At 49.0% G+C, this 2,896-nt stretch overlaps 1 long non-coding RNA gene across 1 annotated transcript in view; it reads left to right on the top strand.

Moving 5' to 3' along the window:
• LOC102376709 overlaps positions 1 to 2,896 on the top strand; it is a 17,260-nt gene that overhangs the window by 5,087 nt on the left and 9,277 nt on the right. The gene's annotated exons all lie outside the window — the stretch shown is intronic.

Here is a 2,896-nt window from a genome sequence, read left to right as displayed (position 1 = left end):
GCTGCCCCCACCCACCCCAGCTCTGTACTTTTAAAAAAAGCCCCGGTGTGACTGGGTGGGGGGGCGATCCCCACTGCTCCACACTACATGGAGGGCTCTGCCACAAGCCCTGTGACCCTCCTCCCACTCCCCCAGCCTCCCCACAGTGCCCTACCCAGGCCAGCTCCAGCCCTTTAAGAAAAAAGAACCCAAGAAAACCCCCAGGACTCACCTCTCCTGCAGCAGCCTGGGGATTTGCAGGGCTTCTGCAGAACCCCTCACATGGAGGGTGGCAGCGGGGGGCAGCAGGGATTGTCCCCCCACCAGCAGGAACCATGAGTGCGGGGCTTTTCTCTTTTTTTTTTTCCTAAAGGGCTGGTCCAGATGGGGCACACTTGCAGGGGCTGGGGAAACAAGGGGGCAGTCAGGGGGCTGGTGCGGAGCCACCCATTAAGCATGGGGCTGTAGGGGGCAGCGGGGATCACCCCCTGCCCGGCAGCACCTGCCGAGTTGGGGCTTATTTTTTTAACGAGTGCCGGGATCTGGGGTGGGTGCGGGATGGGCCTGGCCTGGCTGATTCGGAGATTCAGAGATTTGGCAGCAGCCAAATCTCCAAATCAGATTCGGCCAAATCAAATCAGGACAGTGATTCGAATCACAAAATCAAATCACTGTCCCCCGAATCGGCCTGAATTAAAATCTGAAGTGAATACTAGCCGTTTCTCACAGGCCTAACAACTACTGCCTTACTTACGTACGTTTTGGTTCCAGGACCTTTAGCTCCATAATTTTAGAGCCAAGCAAGTGACATCACTCAAAGAATAGCTAAGTTAAAATTAGTTTTAAGTATGTCATTAATTAGCTTTAAATCAGCTGAGTATGCAAACTTAATAGTGCATGCAGATATTTAGAGAAAAAAAAAACAAAAACAAACACTAGTATATACACTGCTAACCTTAGCTGTTAAAATAATCCTTCAAGAATGGATGGATTCTACACAACTTCATATGAACTGGATCCATTTCATTTTTGTGGACATACGAAGTGAAGAGACCTTCTCCAACCCGGGTTCTTATCCCGGGGAAGATCTTAGAAAAGTTTATTAAAGAGGCCATCCTTAATGGACTGGCCGACGCCAACATCTTAAGGGATAGCCAGCATGGGTTTGTTGCGGGTAGGTCTTGCTTGACCAATCTCATTTCCTTCTACGACCAGGTGACCTATCACCTGGACAAGGGAGAAGAGGTTGATGTCATATATCTTGACTTCAAAAAAGCCTTCGATCTGGTGTCCCATGATCGCCTCTTGGAGAAACTGGCCAATTGTCGCCTTGGGTCCTCCACGACCCACTGGCTGGAAAATTGGCTCCGTGGTCGGATCCAGAGGGTAGTAATTGATGGAAGTCACTCATCGTGGTGTCCTGTGACCAGTGGGGTCCCCCAAGGCTCTGTCCTTGGACCCATACTGTTCAACATCTTCATTAATGATGTGGACACTGAAGTCAGAAGCGGACTGGCCAAGTTCGCCGATGACACCAAACTTTGGGGCAAAGCATCCACACCAGAAGACAGGCAGGTTATCCAGGCTGACCTGGACAGGCTCAGCAAGTGGGCGGACGAGAATCTGATGGTGTTCAACGCCGATAAATGCAAGGTTCTCCACCTTGGGAAAAAAAACCCGCAGCATCCTTATAGGCTCGGCAGTGCTATGTTGGCTAGCACTATGGAAGAAAGAGACTTGGGGGTCATCTTTGACCACAAGATGAACATGAGCCTGCAATGCAATGCGGCGGCTAGTAAAGCGACCAAAATGCTGGCTTGCATCCATAGATGCTTCTCAAGCAAATCCCGGGACGTCATTCTCCCCTTGTACTCTGCCTTGGTGAGGCCGCAGCTGGAGTACTGTGTCCAGTTTTGGGCTCCACAATTCAAAAAGGATGTGGAGAAGCTTGAGAGAGTCTAGAGAAGAGCCACGCGCATGATCAGAGGTCAGGGAAGCAGACCCTACGATGACAGGCTGAGAGCCCTGGGGCTCTTTAGCCTGGAAAAGCGCAGGCTCAGGGGTGATCTGATGGCCACCTACAAGTTTATCAGGGGTGACCACCAGTATCTGGGGGAACGTTTGTTCACCAGAGCGCCCCAAGGGATGACGAGGTCGAATGGTCACAAACTACTTCAAGATCGTTTCAGGCTGGACATAAGGAAGAATTTCTTTACTGTCCGAGCCCCCAAGGTCTGGAACAGCCTGCCACCGGAGGTGGTTCAAGCGCCTTCACTGAACACCTTCAAGATGAAACTGGATGCTTATCTTGCTGGGATCCTATGACCCCAGCTGACTTCCTGCCCTTTGGGCAGGGGGCTGAACTCGATGATCTTCCGAGGTCCCTTCCATCCCTAATGTCTATGAAATCTATGAAACCCAATAAGATGGCATCATTTTCAGCCTCTGGATACCTAGAGCTCACCATCTTACTTAAATAAAGTATCCTGTATATACACGAAAGGCACCCGATTCTTGCTCCATTTTACATGCCTTTGAAATATTGTGCATTATGCATGAACTCTAGGTTCATTGGGTATCCTGAGATCTCTCATATATAAAATTCATGAAGACTTTTTAAGCACTAGAAGAAACCTGTTTGTTCTGCTTTCTTTTTTGAAACTCCAGAAGTTTCCTTTCCCTCATGTAATACTCAGAAGCACAGTCTCCCTTGTGCCCAGCTTTAACAAATGCAACATCTCAGGGAGGAGACTTACTGTGTTTTCTGCCTGATTTTCCATGATGGACTAGATTCAGCCCTAAATTATTCCCTTGAATTAGTGGAACTGTGCCCTCTAAAACTGAATTTGGTCTAGAAAATACGCTTTCCATCTTGACCTAAAGTCATATTCTGGCTTCCAAATGAGCTCTTTCCTGC

This window comes from Alligator sinensis, unplaced genomic scaffold (assembly GCF_000455745.1).
Source record: "Alligator sinensis unplaced genomic scaffold, ASM45574v1 scaffold119_2, whole genome shotgun sequence".
Classification (NCBI taxonomy): domain Eukaryota; kingdom Metazoa; phylum Chordata; order Crocodylia; family Alligatoridae; genus Alligator; species Alligator sinensis.
The sequence above is the reverse complement of the archived record's forward strand: the minus strand, read 5'-3'. Positions and strand labels throughout refer to the sequence as shown.